The sequence below is a fragment of the Typopeltis vanoorti genome, chromosome 7, assembly GCF_054136105.1.
Source record: "Typopeltis vanoorti isolate ZY-2024b chromosome 7, IOZ_Tvanoo_1.0, whole genome shotgun sequence".
NCBI lineage: Eukaryota > Metazoa > Arthropoda > Arachnida > Uropygi > Thelyphonidae > Typopeltis > Typopeltis vanoorti.
Window position 1 is genome coordinate 16,433,434 of NC_143555.1, and position 16,473 is coordinate 16,449,906.

At 37.0% G+C, this 16,473-nt stretch overlaps 1 protein-coding gene across 6 annotated transcripts in view; it reads left to right on the forward strand.

The window, feature by feature from the left end:
- Positions 1-2,841: 2,841 nt before the first annotated feature.
- Positions 2,842-16,473, forward strand: part of LOC150104513 (RNA-binding protein 25-like) — a 496,362-nt gene continuing 482,730 nt past the window's right edge. For 4 of the 6 annotated variants that reach the window (XM_090395191.1, XM_090395198.1, XM_090395196.1 and 1 more), the window contains exon 1: positions 2,842-2,987. The gene's annotated coding sequence lies outside the window, so the exon portion shown is untranslated. Of the gene's footprint in view, positions 2,988-4,402; positions 4,506-16,473 lie in introns of all 6 variants that reach the window. The other 2 variants (XM_090395192.1, XM_090395194.1) reach the window with 1 other exon arrangement.

Sequence of the window (16,473 nt, forward strand, 5' to 3'; positions counted from 1 at the left end):
CATTACGTATAAGCAAACATATGATGAAGCACTGAGCGCCGATATTGAACAAGCTGAGCCCTTCAGAAAATACATCAATGAAGTAATTAAATCTGAGGGTCTTATTTTGTCTCAAGTTTACAATGCAGATGAGTCCGGCCTATTCTATCGTGCTGTTCCCGAAAATATCTTCGCGAACAAACATTACATTAGGACACCTTCCCGCAAATTAAATAAGGAGCGCATTTCAGCCCTACTCTGTGCTAATGCCGATGGCACGCATCGCCTCATGCCTATGGTATTCGGAAGAGCAAGAAGCCTTGATCTTCCGACGCTTTGAAGAATATTATGACCTAGTTGCTTGTCATCTATGCCATCCTAATGCTGAGAAGGTATCACTAGGAGTGGAAGAATAAAACGTATCATCCTTCCTCCAATTCCAGCACTTCTATAATACAGCCTATAGACCAGTGAGTCATTATTGCCTGTAAGAAGTTGTATAAGAAGTTTCTTGAAGAAGTTATGGTTGACATTATAGGAGTCAGGACGCCTTCGAATTTGCGCGCATACAATTTCAAATGCGCCATCTTTAATTTTGCTGCCGCTTGGAAGGAGATAAAGACTACAGCATTGTCTAATGGCTGAACCGATTTACTGAACGGGTGTGAACCAGAATACAGTTTTAGAGGTTTTGAAACCTCTGATTTCTGTAAAACGTTGATGTAAGCTGGTGATAATATCATTCTTCCTATTTCTTGCCGCTTAAGAAAAAAATCTGTTTGTAGATATCCTTTTTCCTGCTCACTTAATTTCTTCTCATAATCTGGTTTTGCCTTCGTTACCATGTTGGTCTCTTATCTTGCCTGATTCTGTACTGGTCTCATGTTTGATTGTCAAATGTCAAATATTTCTTTTGTGAAGTTCATTCTTAATGATACCTCATTCATCTAACTCGTATCAGATTTTTCCTGCTGATCTTGGCCTATAACGCATGATTTTATACCTACATGTACCGCTTAAAGGTTCAGAAAAACTTCCTCTAATCGGTTTGTAGAATGGAATTTTTGTAGCGTTTTTTGACCGACCTAGCTATGTGTATGAGTACGCCCTTTCTTCTGAGCTACCCCGGTTCTTCGGTTAGTCATAACGTAAGCTTTTTATGCAGTACTATCATAGTATTCTTTTCGCCTTTTGACGATATATTTTTAACATATGATTAAGTTGAAAAACATGCATCTCATATATAAATAAACAAAAACAAAATCAAAAATAGTTACCGGTATTAATTTTAATCAAAACGAAATACTTTGTATTCTGCTAGTGTTTTAGTGCCGGTTTAGAATGAAATACAAAGGATACTAACTACTCTATGGAATCATTTACTGAAGGCTATATATATATACCTTTGTCGCTCAGCTGAAAGGAAGTTTAACATACCTGCTGTGGGTATAAAAGATCCTACTTCGATTTTTGTTTTGTAGTGATTAATATCTATGTGAATTTTCCCTCCTTCTTTCATAATTCACTCCCTGAACAGACTCATTGACCAGAATACATACTCACTTAACTGAAGAAATTACATGTGTATGCATATGTGTTTATGAGGGGTCAATTCTCCATATTTGCTGCCCAAGCTCATTAATTGAGAACGAAGTAATAGTTACTTGTTAATAAATGCATGCATTTATAAGCATTCCATTTACGCTTTTATTTTTGAAGACAGAAAACGTCTTAAGGTTGCGGAGCAATAATTGAGCTTTGTTTTGTGTATCGAAGGCCGATGCTTTCTCATGTAGTCTTACTTGGTTGTAGGAGCGTCCAGGTCCTCACTGCAGCACTGTGATTTCATGCGCGCGTATAGCCATTTCCGCTCCCTTCACTTCGTCTTAAGCACAGGCCATATGCAGTCAAAGTAGCTCTAGACAGTGAGCTTCAGCCAGCCTTTACAAGTGTGCGTGTTGCTTGGGAAAATTAAGTTACAACCAACTTTTTATGACGATGTTATTGACCAGTTCATAAAGAAGAACCGTAGGGTAGAATTTGTATTCAAGTAGCTAAATTGAAAAAGATAGAATATCATTTGTAAAATAAATGTTGTGAGCCTGTGTAGCTCAGTGGATGTGGCGTTTGCACACCACCGCGCTTGGCCGCATGAAGAAAGTCTTGGGTTCGAGTATAGTCGGCAACTAGAGGAAATTTTTCTAAGCCTTTTTTCGACCGGTTCCCGAGTTAGTCGATCTCTGGCACGGGCAAGCAGGTTTTGCCTCCCGGAAACTCGGGTTTTTCGTCCTGTAAACTCAAGAAAATCGACCGTAGAACCCACATTATTTTCAGACATTAAAAATATATTGTGTTAGGGTTAGGGACCACGAGATGGCGGCACATTTGAGCCGTCTCTCTTCACTGCGTACCGCTTAATTAGTGATAGCCTTGGGCCATCTGTCTCTGATTGGGTACCAGTGGAGATTGAACTGCCCACTTAGTCTCCAAAAGTTAGATAGGGCTAAATGGCCTCGCCTACTCCCGTATACGGGAATAAAAAGGCGTTAGCTGATTTTTTTTTTTTTTTTTAAAATAAATGTTGTATTTGTATGATTAATGTACATACATTTCTAAATTTATGGTTTGCGTAGTGTAGTTTTTTCTGTGGAATCCTCAGAATTAATATTGGTACCATGTAATAATAATATTACTATTATATATGCATATAGGTGTTACTATTATAAATTATGAATGTACACATATGCATATAAAAATTTTGATTTGTAATTATTGGGCTGTTATCTGGCTAATTCTGTTGAGAGAGAGAGAGGGATAATTTTGAGTTAAGTGTTCTGTTAGGTTGGGTCGTATTTGTGTGGACGGTCGTTCCGAACTTTTATTTAGTGAAGTTTTTAGTGTATTAAGTTGATATGAATAATTTGAGGATAAAAATAATGTTGAATTAAGATCAGTACTATAAATTTTGTGTTGCAGTTTGTATAATAGAACGATACATATTTATATAAGTACGTATCTATTTATTTTTGAATCTTAGCTGTTACCTCTTAACCACGTAATGCGTTCATTACATTTCACATATAAATTTTATGCATTGCTTTTACTTTTGAAAATGTGATTCTGTGATATGTTTGTTATACTTGCATTCTACTTTGTATATATATATTTATGTATATATTTATTTTTATTGAATTTTCATGGTATGTTGTTTCTTAACATTGTGGAGTTGATTTCTAACAGTTATTTTTTTTCCCATTTGATAGTTTATGATAATATTCGAGAGGTGGTTAGATTAATCGACAGAGGTTATAAACTAGTACAGAGGAAAGCCGGATATACAGGGTGTTCGGGATAAATTTGACAGTTTCGTAAGGAAAAAGAAAATCTTCTTTGTATCTATTAAATTTAATGAATTGACAAAAAAACATTACAGGCAGAGTTAATTACAATACTATCAACAAGATTTACTCAAAATAACCACCATTAGCATCGATCACAGCTTCAATTCTGCTTCGGAACCTCGAACAAGCTGATGCTACAGTCTCCCTGGGAAGGGCCGCAAAAACTGTTTTAATTTTATCCATTAACTGGGCTTTTGTATTACTGGAAGTGCGATTGGTGTCTTTTTCAACTGCGCCCCATACAAAATAATCCATGGGGTTAAGGTCTGGGGAGTTTGGAGGCCAAACATTTGGACCTGTGAAGTCGTAGAAATTTTCAGACAACCATTTTTGACTTTTCCCAGAGGTGTGGCAAGGGGCCGAATCCTGCTGCCATACATACGGCCTACCATTGGCTACCCTTGTTATCCAGGGCTTGACTACAGTTAGCAACTCCACGAACAAAGCCCGAATTCCAATGCCAGGGTTCTTCAACACCTGTTCCTGCAGATTTGCGAGGAATTCTGCTGTACGAACGCAATCAGATCGTCTGCTAGGGATCTTTCTTCTTGCTACATCCTCGTAGTCACCATTGCAAGTCTCTAGTTCATGCCTGATTGTTTTTACTGTATTCAGGGAGCATTGGGCAGCAGTCGTAATATCCTTATTTTGATGGCGGGCACGAATCATCATGATACAAGTTATTCTCTTACATGATTCAGGTGGGTTCCAGCTATCCATCCTTTCTGACATCTTGTATATGAATGAAGAAGGGTCCAAACTTTTAAATGAAGAGAAGTGTGTGTTAATACATGTAACTTACGGAAAAATATAATTAATTATAAATATGTCAAATTTATCCCGAACACCCTGTAGGTTGAAATAGAAGACTCTCCTTAGCGACAGGACTGTCCCTTTGAATGATACGTGCATATTCTTAACCCTTTTCTTATATATTTAAGAACCTCGCTGGAAAAAGATTGGGGGGGGGGAGAACAAAAAACGTAGTAAGCTCTTAGTATGATTTTTTTTTCTTCTTCTAGTAATACTATTCCCACTGAAAAAAGTTGAGATGCACAGTTGAAATATTTAGACTGGGAGAGTGTTTATAGATGCCTGTTTTGTTAGCAGTGCTCCTGAAGTGAAGTAAGTGTGAGCTGTTATTTCATTTATTTCTGTTAAGAACTTTACACAAAGTTTTTGGAGATTCGCCTACTGAAGTTGTTAAGGAGTGAAATAACATTGAGAAATAAAATTAGGTACTAAGATTTTTTTTTTTTTTTTTTGAAGCTAATAAAATTTTTCCTATAGTGTATCCTGGAAGGATGGGGATCAGTGCTTGTGTTAATGAAAAGATGCAAATGTCTCTCATTTAATGAGAAACATTGCATTTAAGACAATAAGTATTTCAGTAACTTTTTTTTATCACAAAAAGAGTCTTCTGGGCTTGATTGGATTTCACTAACTCTACTCCAAAGTTAAATTCCACAATCACACATTGTGTGTTATTTTCCTTTTATAATCAGCTGATTTTCCTTTTATAAACACACTTATACCAATATTTATTATTGTACAGGTATCTTTGTGGAGTGATAGACTCATTGCACTTGTCTCAAACTAACCATTATTCACACTGTACTTATCACACCTCACCTCTTTTTAAACTCGTTCACTGTCAGGGTCAACTCCCTGTGGCAATCCATTCCACTCATTCACCACTCTGCATGCAAAAATTCTATTCCACATACGTTTACTAACCACACTCTTACAGAACTTTGAGGGATGACCCATTGTTTTCTCCTTGCCCATCACATGTTAAAAAAATTTGTATAAATTTTATAGAATCTATTTGGTAACTTATAAGTGTCTGTCATGTCCCCCTCTCTTCCAGTGAACTGTTCAATTCACACATCTTCAACTTATCCTCATAGGGAGCATTCCACAAACTGGTCACCAACTTGATCACCACTTCCTGATTCCTAAAGAATCCAGGTGATCAAATTTGTGTACACTAATGAAAATACAGCCAAATGGTAGCCTCATAAAGAGAGAGAGAGAGAATTTTTATCATTACATGTCAATGTATTCTTCAGTATCCAAGTAATTCATCATTGAGCTTTTGCCAATTCTTCAATATGCTTTCTCAACTTTAACTCTGTCTTCCATCATTTCGCATTCCTAGCCTGATCAGTATCCTGTAATCAGGTACCATCAATATGTAATCTTTTCAACCCACAGTGTGTAACCTTATGTTTTGCAAAATTAAATTGACAACATCTCCTGCACTCATGTTCCCAATTTATTTAAATCATCCTGCAGTATATCTACATCACTTTAATGAACTGTTGCGCTCACCAATTTTGCATCCTCAGCAAACAGCTGAATCTCCCTTAAATCACTGCTTATATCATTAATGTACAAATTAAAGCATAGTGTTCCCAGTACAGAACCTCGAGGCACTCTGCTAGTTACTCACATCCTCCTAGATTCCAACCCACCATATTCAACTGTCTGTCTGTCAGCCACCCCATCCATGCTATGAGCTTCATATCCATTCCCATTTGCTCCAATTTATGTAATAGTTTTGCATTTGGTATACTGTCCAACTCTTTAAGTTCAGCACTATTATTGTGTAGCTATTTCCTTTATTCATTTCTGCCATCACTTTATTATAAAATATAAATAAATATTCCTAAGGCAGGACTTACAAGCTGTGCTACCTACCATAGAGTATTATAGAACATCTATGTACATAATGAGGATATTTTAGCCCGTCAGTATACAGATGATCTACAGTATCATATTCATATCCACCCATTCTTGAATTTTAACTTTAATGAACTTTTCCGTTAAGGTCACTTTTATGTAATGGACCAATCCAACGTTCTTTCCACTCCTCTGGAACCTTGCCATAGCTTGAGACTTAGATTAAAAAAAGTTTGTCAGAGACAGTTTTCTTCCACATTGTTATATCACACAGGCTACCATTCCATCCGGTCTGACTACTTTATTCACATTTATGTTTTCAATATACTGAACACTACCAGTTCATCAATCCCAACTCTCACGTCGTTCTCTATCACATCAGCAGCTCCGAAGTCTCCATCACTTTTAGTTCAACTATTTCTTCTGCTAATGGAACTTTCTTATCCATAATCATTCTTTCTCTTAGTCGCTACATAGCATAAAAACTTTTGGATTTACATTACCCTGTTTAGCTAATTTTCTGTCATAATCTGATTTTAACATATCGGTCACCTTTCTTGGCCACTTTTTATTGCCCATCCTTCGAAAGTGTTATTTTTTATTTTTTTTTTTCAGCCCTTGCTTTTTATTGCTACTCATCCATTTAACTCCTCACCCTCAGTATTCATTCTACTGCCACTCTCAAATAATCCCTGACCGCTTCCATTGCACTACTGATATTCTTTCTTTGTAATTTCTCACGTGGTGGCACGCTCCAGGTTTCCTCTTGAGTTTTGTCATAATTGCTAGCTTTGTAGTTTTTCATAAACCCTTCTTGACTGAAAAATTCCACATTTAGTAGCCTCCCAGAACAAGACTGCATCGTCACTTTCCTAATTGAAGGATGAGTTGATACCATAACCTGGTTATGTATAGATCCTTTGATGCTTTTATCAGATCCATCGCTCTCAAACCTTTGGTCCTCTCTATCACATTCCGTTTCTGGCAATTATTTATTAGTAACTATAAATTCCATTTCCATCTTGCAATGTTTCCTTTCAATCTATATCCCCCAAAGTTCCTCCTAATTCTTTGGCTTCCACTCATTGTGCTAATTTGGCAGTGCATGGTATCAGCATCTACCAGACCCCTGGTCTATAGTAGCATTTTGTTCTTTGGCCTCTTCACATATACTCTTAAATGAACCATCTCCCTCAGATCTGAAATCTTCCATTTCTGTTTTTGTAGGTTCATCTAGCATTTGTAATAATCATCCTCTTGTCCCATTTTTCCAAAAACACAATTTTCTCTTACATTCTGTGACTTTATCATTCTGTCAACCAGGTCGTGCTGAAGTTTTTATCTGGTCAAATTAAGCTGATCACTACCAGAAATGCCTTTCCTTTATTTCAGATACTTCATGCATTTGAACATTTCCTTGAGCCAACAGTTACCTTGCATGATATCATTATCAACCCACTCAGATTCAGAACTGGGAAAAAATTGTACACAGCTGTTCATGATCATTTTTATACTTGCACTCATTTGTCCTTCTGGAACGACCTGCAAAAGGATCTACAAAAATGAAGCAATACCTACTGATCGGACCAAATCCGTTATAACTCCTATATACAAAAAAGGAGATAAAACAGAATGCAATAACTACAGAGGCATTAGCCTCCTCAGTATTTCAAGTAAGGTTTTTACAAAAGTACTCCAGAAACAAATTAAGCCATATATAGAACTAGCATTAAGAGAAGAACAAGCAGGTTTCAGACCAGGACAAAGCACAATTGATCAATTATTCACCTTAAGACAGTTAATAGAAAAGATGCTAGAGTACAGCCAAAGTTGCTATATAAATTTCATATGCTTTCTTCAGGCATTTGATTCAATCCGCAGAAGAGAACTATGGGAAACTATGAAAGAATTTGGAATTCCCAATAAGAATAATAAAGAATCTATACAAGAAATCTGAAAGTGCAGTATGAGTAGAGGACACCTTAACTAATTGGTTCCACACAGAGAGTGGAGTAAGATAGGGATGCAGTCTGTCACAGACCTGTTCAATCTTACACTGGAAGAAGCAACCAGTAAGGCCTTAAACAAAGAAGACTCTGGAATCAAAATATTTGGGAAAATTATAACAAACTTAAAATTTGCATACTGCATTTAATTACTTGCAAGCATGGAAGAAGATCTGCAACGAATTTCTGATAAAATGAAGGAAGACTGTATGAAATTTGGATTAAACCTAAATATAGACAAAACAAAAATGATGCAAATAGGAAAAAGAAACACCACTCTGAAAAGTGAAATTGATAGTAACAATCTAGAGCAGGTAGAAAACCTTCACCTATGGTGAACGCTTCAGAGGAGTAATTGAGTGCAACGGTGAAATTACAAAAGATATAAACAGACGAATTAGCCAAGCATTCCAAACTTTTGGATGACTAAATAAAATATGGAAGTCGAGAGACATCAAACAAGTAACAAAAGTAAGAATCTACGAGACAGTGGTCCTCGCAATACTTCTCTATGGAAGTGAATGCTGGAATCTCAAAAAAGCTGAAGAGAAAAAATTATTAACTACTGAAATGGGTTGGCTAAGAAGATTACTTGGAGTATCTCTGCTGGATAGACTAAGAAACAAAGAGTTAAGGAAACGACTAAAACAAGAAATAACGATAATAGACAAAATCCAGACTCCCCAGAGAGATAGACAGAAGTGAGTAGAGTTAATTTGGCCTCATTATCATCTACATAGATGATGGAAGAGAGAGAGGACTCATTTGTCCAGTCATTGCTAAACACATGCTTGCCCCCCCCCCCCAGTACTTGTAGTTTTCCTTAATTTGAGCTTCCTGTACATCTATAAACTGCACACCATTTCTCTTGTACACTGTTCTCATTGATCCTTAGCAATCATGGCCCTTCTTCTCAATTTTGTCTTAACATACTGAGGCAGCTGACTCACAGTCTTTATTTCCTCACTTTTATTTTTGCTTCTTTCAACAACTCCTTTGTATCTTCTCAAATTATATATTCTTGCCTTCCAAATCATTTGTGCATGCTAAGGCAATCAACTCTTTCATCTCATCTTTTGCCCAAATAAGAGTCTCACTAACATTCTTGATCTTTGCGCCTAGGAAGCTTGCTTTTGTCACCTTGTTACGAAATACATCTGTTATCATTGAATCTCCATACAGTACCATTTCCTCACTCCCGGTTTCATGATGTTGAGTTGCATGCCAGATGTTTCTTGTGTCACTTGGACTTAAATTTTTTTCCTGTGAAGGAAACTACATAAGTCTGCTATTTCTCTCCTCATTGCCACTTCATCCATATCACCTTGATCCAGATCTTTCATGCTTTAATTCATATTTCATTCACTATTGCTTTCCATCCACTACATTTTCTTTGACTGTCCTGCCTAACACTTGGAACATTTCATTTTCCAGCTTTTGACATGCATTACTTCTTGCAGTGCTAATGAAACATTTCCTACACATCTCTTTGCACCCACTTTTATAGTGCCAATGGCTTTAGTAGCTAGACAGACAGTTCACTGAAACTGTACCAAGATGCTTCACTACAGTATGTTCAAATATGATTGTCTATTTTTTGAATCGTGTGAAGCCCTATGCGCTGTCCTAATCTTAATCGGACTGACTGTTTGCCTATTTCTAAGTTTTGGGAAGTGATCGCTGTTAATTGTTTATATTTTTATTTAATTGTGATTTTTAAATTAATTATACATCTATTCCCACTTTTGTGAACTCTAATTAAGTTTCCTCTTACTGTACAGCTGCGACTGAGACACATGATATTATATGCATGCTGTATGACTCGTTCTTGTATTCAGAATTTATATGTTACCAGTTTTTCTGTCTTCTCCCTGAAAGAAGCTCATGACATATTAAGCGAAATATATATAGTAGTAATAAATTGTATAGTTTTCTCTTACATGTGCGAAGCCATTATTCAAAGAAATATAGTATGGCCAATGTACATTTCTGTACTATATTTCTTACTTTTGATACACCCAAAACTCCAGTATCTGTAAAAGCAGGTTTCAACTGTCTTGCTGGACTGTTATCCCTAATTTCCTGAGATGCCTTAAATGTTCAGAATACAGGCATGTCCAAACTGTCTCTTGTTGCTCTACTACCTGTGCCTGATGTGACAGTAAAGATCCTAATAATAAATCTAGCTCTGTGAAAAAGCTGAATGTGTTTATAAACTTGTCATCATTTTCTGTTCAAGATGCTACTTTTCTCCTGTCTGGCTATTAACTCTGTACAAATTTCAGTCTCTCCATTAGAATGATGTTCATGCATTTTGGGTAGTGCACCAAAAACTTCACAAAAAATTCTTCTTCATGCTGTCTAATTTGGCTTAATTCCTCTCTCATTGACTGATTTCAGCCACTCTTATAGTTTGCCCACCATTTCTAGGTCCCTGCTTCACGTCTTTCCAAGAATAGTCGATTCATGCTGAAGGGGAGAAAGAAATGAAGGACGTCCGAATTGGTCGCCAACACGCGAAATCACGTGCTTTATAGGTAAAATTTTCCAACTGTTATACAAGCAACCTAGTTAACTACAATGATCATAAAAGAGAAGTTAATTTTCCGACGTATAATAATAAACAACTCATCCCACAATGCGGACTGATTACCCTATTATCGGAATGGATTCTCTTTTTTCTGAGATGCGCAGAAGTGTCGAGGGACCTTTAATCGGTGGGCGAACTATACCAGTGGCTTATTTCATGTTTGTTTCTTCTATAGATACTACTTCTGTGGATACTGCTTCACCAGATTGGTCTCCATCATTGCTCAGCTTTCAGTTGAGCCTTTTAAAATATTAGCAGTAGCTGCTCACCATCCATTTATACTCTTGCAAATGGAAATGTGCAGAACCTGTTTCTGCAGGTTCCATCCACCTCTGTGCTCTCGAACATCTTTCCTCATGAAGTTATTCTCTAACAGCTACAACCTCCAGTTTTCATTAAAATGTCAGTAGGATCCTTCCAAATTCCCAGTCACATCATATATGGCACTCATGTAGTGTAGGTTCTTCTACTTGTTTTGAATTGATGTGTGTGTGTCTGTAAATCAAATGTTTTAATTGTGATCTTATGCTTGTAACACTAAGTTAGTTGTATTTTTATTCTTAAAAACTATTCGTTGTTTTGGCAATAAGGAAAATTTTAATTTATTTGATATCCAAAGGAAAACACATTTTGTTGGATGACTTTAGGTTGGAATCCTAAGTTTGGATCATTACCATTTATTATTATTTTTTTTTTGGAGGGGGAGGATTATTATCTTTCCCTGTTAGTCCTTTTTAAATTGAGTGCACAGCATTTGATATAATACATTTTTAGGAACAGTTATCATTTTAAGTAAATCAACTTTATTCACATTACTGAATTGATCTTTTGACAATCATATCATAATTATCGCATGTGTATACTAAAAACAAAAACTGAAAAAATTAACATTGGATTGTCTGCCCTTTTATATTGAGAGGGGAGGGGCAGGAAGTTTGTACCTTTTCCCAGAGAGAGAGAGAGAGTCAGAGACTTAAATAAGAGATTGCATTTCATTATAAAAGACCTCAAGTCCTGTTGTTAGACTTGAGATCTATACACAGCTTAATGCTACTCACAACTTGTTAATAAACTTGTTTTTAATTAGAAAAACAATCCGTCTGGGTGACTACTTTGGCCAAGGTGATTTAACCAAAAAGAAATGAACTTGCATGAAAATTACATTAAATATCTCAACAAATAAAAGTTGCGCTTGCGACACACGTATTATATCATTGTATCACGCACAGTGATAACTTTATATACTTTTTAGAATTGTCGGTTAGTTTCCCAGTTTTTGTTTCTTTCTATTGCTTACTAGTGTATTCCTTTGAAAATGCTGACATATCAGTCAGTGAAACATTGGATATTAAACTAATATTTACTTGACTAACATACAGAATTAAGTCTTTAATTTATTAAATCTTTATATAGTTTGTATGTTCATTGATATGCTATATTGTAGTTCATTGTTATTAAATAGTATACAGTCTTAGGACCCATTGCTGGTGGTCACTCCACATGACATAGTCTCCCCAAAAATGTATTTTTGTTACTTGCATAAATTTTCTGGCTGTTTTCGTAGTATAAAGCACCCTTCATTTCTGGAGAGAAATCCTGGTTCTGTTTGGTCTCAGCTTGGCTTGGTCTTCCTGTGATGCCCTTGTACTTTGTTTTATTTTCCATTTTGTAATTGAGTACTATGAGAGTTCTACTTTATTTACTTGGATCGGACTTCCTTATTAAGCCTTCTGAATTCTGCATTGTAATTGTAGTGACATAGCTTTTATGCCTCCATATTTGAGTGTTTTTAGTCATATCATCTTCACCTGCTGTTTTCCCACATTTTATATTTCTGATAGCTTCTACTAGCTCCAGTAGTGTAATGTATATATGATTGCATTCTTCCTGGATATTTCCTACCACTATGTAATACTGGGTATTTTCTTTCACTGCTTAGATTTTTTCAAGTAATCTTTTCAGACATATAAAACATTTTCAAAGTTGTTACCCCAAAATGTTCAGTTTTTATGCTACATTTATTACTTTGATTCCTTTTATAGTACATTATGAATCTTTTCAACACACTTAAGAACAAATTCAACACACTCAATTTGTGTGAAAGAGAACCAGATGAACTATGGGAAGAGATTAAAGATATAATTAAAACAGAAGCAAAGAAGAATATTCCAAGAGTTTGTAAGAAGAAGAAGTCCAAATGGCTGTCAGAAGATGCCATCAAAACTGCTCAGGAAAGGAGGAAAATGAAGGCCACATGAAATTTGCAGGAAGGACGGCATTTGAATGCAGAATTTCAACGACAAGCCAGAAGAGACAAGGAAAAATGCTTTAACCAGGAATGCCAACAAATAGAAGTCCAAAACAAGAAAGGAAAAACAAGAGATTTTTTCGAAAAGATCAGAGAACTAACAGAGAAGTTGCCAATGTGACAATATTGAAAAGTAAACACAAAGGATATCTTACAGAAGCCGCAGACATCAAAAAAAGATGGAAAAAGTATACAGAAAGGACTCCAAAATTACTGAGAAGAAGAGCAGGATTATACACAGGAGCCAGTACCACTGGAGAGTGAAGTGAGGTGGGCACTGCAACAGCTATCCAGTAAGAAAGCACCAGGAGGAAATGCAATACCCATTGAGCTGCTCAAACCCTTCGGAGAAGAGGCAGTTAAAATTTTAACAACTATGTCAGCGAATTTGGATCATAACTACATGGCCCAGGGAATGGAAAAAATCAGTTTATATACTTTTATTGAAGAAAGGTGATGCAAGAGAGTGCAAAATTCATGATTTCGAAATCCTGCCAGATGAACAGGCAGGATTTCGAAAAGGCAGAGGAACAAGAGATCAAATCGCCAATGTGAGATGGATAATAGAAAGAGCACAGGAATATCAAAAGAATGCCTGTCTTTGTTTCCTTGACTATAGCAAAGCTTTTGACTCTGTAGATCATGTGAAACTGTGGAATGTGTTAAGAACAATGGGAGTCCCAGAGCATTTCGTTATCCTTCTGAGGAATCTTTATTATGAACAAGAAGCTACTGTCCGGACAGATCTTGGAGAAACTGAGTATTTCACAGTAGGTAAAGGGGTGCGACAAGGATGTATTTTATCTCCATACCTGCTTAACTTGTAGTGCAGATACATTTTTAGAATGGCAGGGCTGGAGGAGTCTTCAGTTGGAATTAAAATTGGTGGAAAAAATATGAATAATTTGAGGTATGCAGATGATACCACCTTGCTAGCAGAATGCAAAGAAGATTTGGAGGAACTTATTATGAAAGGTAAAGAAGAAAGTGCTAAATATGGTCTTAAAAACCTCAAAAAGACAAAAGTTATGGCAACATGTGAACTTAATGATTTTGAAGAAGATGGGGAGAAAATGGAAGCAGTTAACAATTTTGTGCTGCTAGAATCCTGAATTGATAAAGATGGTTATTGTACTGAAGAAGATTATTACTCGGAAAGAAAGCAATGACAAATTTAAGCAAGATCTTTAAAGATGAAGACCTTGCAACAAAAATCAGAATTGTGAAAGCGCAGTGGTATTCCCTGTGGTACTGTATGGATGTGAAAGTTGGACCCTGAGAAAAAGTGAAAGAAGGAAGATAGATGCATTTCAATTATGGGTTTGGAGATGCTTACTAAGAATACCATGGACTGCAAAGCAAACCAATAAATCAGTGATAGGCAGAATAAAGAGAGATTGCATCCTCGAAACTATGATCACCAAGCAAAAATTGTCATACTTCAGATATATGCGAGCAAATGACTGGAGAAGATGATGATGCTTGCTAAAGTTGATGGAAGCAGGAGAAGAGAAAGACCAAGAATTAGATGGGTAGATGGAGTTAAAGAAGCAACTGGAGTGCACTTGGAAATTCTGAAAGACATGGTCAGGGACAGATCTGAATGGAGAATGTATGTTCATGGGATCACCAGGAGTCGAAAACAACTCAATGGAACATAACAAACAACAACGAACCTTTTCATACTTTCATATTTTCCTACATTTTTACCAGTCTTTTTACAATTTGCATGCATTCTCTTCATGTCATAACATATAGTACTGCAGATAAACTAAGGAAGGGAACTGGAACTGAAGGAAGGGAACTGGAAGAAAACGAGATGATGATTGTCGGAGGAGACTTGAACGGACACATAGGGAGACAGAATAGAGACTGTGAAAGGGTGCATGGTGGCCATGGAGTGGGAATGATGAAACACGAAGGAGAGAGGGTTGTGGACTTTGCAGTAGCGTTTCATCTGGCAATTGTGAACTCGTTTTTCTACAAGAGGGAAGAACATTTGATAACATTTAGGAGTGATAACAACAGTTCACAAATTGACTACATTTTGACTAGAAGAAAACATCTTAAGGTTGTGACAAATTGTAAAGTAATTCCAACAGATCAAGTGCACAGCATCACCGACTGCTGTGCGCAGACTTTAAAATAAGATCGAAGATAAGAACCTCTGGAAGCCATGGAATGAAGACAATTAAGTGGTTTTGCTTAAAAGAAGAGAATGTGAGGAATCGTTTTAGGGAGAGGGTGTTAGAGAGGATTTCGGATGGACTGGAAAGTGTACAAGATTGGTGGAAACATAATTCAAAAGTAATCCTGAGCTGTGCAATCGACGTGCTTGGTGAGACATCCGGAAAGAGTAGAGAGCAGAAGGAGGGTTGGTGGTGGAATAATAATGTACAAGTGGCAGTGACAGCTAAGAGAAAGGCAAAGCAGAAGTGGGATGAGTCGAGAGTGGAAGAGGACAGAGAGGTGTACAGAGAGAAAAAGCAAGAAGCCAAGAGAGTTGTGGCACAGGCAAAGGCCATGGCATATCAAGATCTGTATGATCAATTAGAAACAAAGGAAGGACAGAGAAAAATTTACCAACTAGCGAAATGTAGAAATAAAACAGCAAAGGACATCTTACATGTGAGGCAGATCAAATACGCTGAAGGAAGAGTATTATGGAGGGATGTGGACATCAGAAACAGATGGAGAATATACTTTGAGAGACTTTTGAATGAGTAAAATGCAAGGACTCACAGAGAAGATGGGCAGCCTTCTGAGGGGATGGTGCAGAACATCAGTAGAGTGGAAGTGACAGAGGCCATGAAGAGGATGAGGAATGCAAAATTGGTGAGCCCCGACAGGATTCTAGTGGAGGCATGGAAGGCACTGGGGGAAGAGGGAATTGACCTGCTGTGGGACCTGTTCGTGAAAGTTTGCCAACAGGAAAATATACCCAGGGAATGGAGGGAGAGAGTACTCTTGTCCCCATCTACAAGGGTAAAGGGGATGCACAAGACTGTAAAAATTACAGAGGAATAAAGTTGATGTCCAACACAATGAAAATCCTAGAAAGGGTTCTTGATGGAAGATTGAGGAAGGAGGTGGAGATTGCAAAGGAACAATTTAGCTTCATGCCTGGTAGATCAACAACAGATGCTATCTTTGGGTTACGGCAGATGATGGAAAGGTTTCAAGAGAAACAATGGGAGCTACATATGGCATTTATTGATCTGGAGAAAGCATACGATAGAGTGCCAAGGCAAGAAGTCTGGAGGTGTCTGAGGGAGAAGAAGGTTCTGGAGAAATATGTCAGGTTGGTGCAGGAGATGTACAAAAATGTGAAGACAAGTGTTCAGACCTGTCTGGGACAGACAGAAAGTTTTCAAGTAACAGTTGGCTTGCATCAAGGGTCAGCATTAAGTCTGTTTCTGTTTAACATTGTGATGGAGGTGGTGACGGAGGAGGTGAGAGAAGATGCGCCTTAGACAATGTTGTATGCAGATGACATCTTGCTGT